This window comes from Penaeus monodon, chromosome 20 (assembly GCF_015228065.2).
Source record: "Penaeus monodon isolate SGIC_2016 chromosome 20, NSTDA_Pmon_1, whole genome shotgun sequence".
NCBI lineage: Eukaryota > Metazoa > Arthropoda > Malacostraca > Decapoda > Penaeidae > Penaeus > Penaeus monodon.
Window position 1 is genome coordinate 42,956,230 of NC_051405.1, and position 301 is coordinate 42,956,530.

The following is a 301-nucleotide window of genomic DNA, read 5'->3' on the forward strand; positions in this document are numbered from 1 at the left end:
ACCGAGAATGAAACACACCAAAGAAAGCGGCAAACAAACTATATGCAGTATAACCCACATACAGGCCTGTGTGACCTTTCTCTATAACCAGCATATTCCTCTTGTATGGCTACTCTGGGCTCCCCTCCAAACGCCCTGATCAAAGAACTTGTTCGACGGTGAACTTAATAGCAATGGCGGCTATTAATGGAAATCCCTCTTGGCCCCACAACCTACATAAACAAGCTCAGTTCCTCGGCAAATGATTGATGGGCCGTCATCATCGATAACCTTCACTGCCATAATTGGTACCCATTAGCGT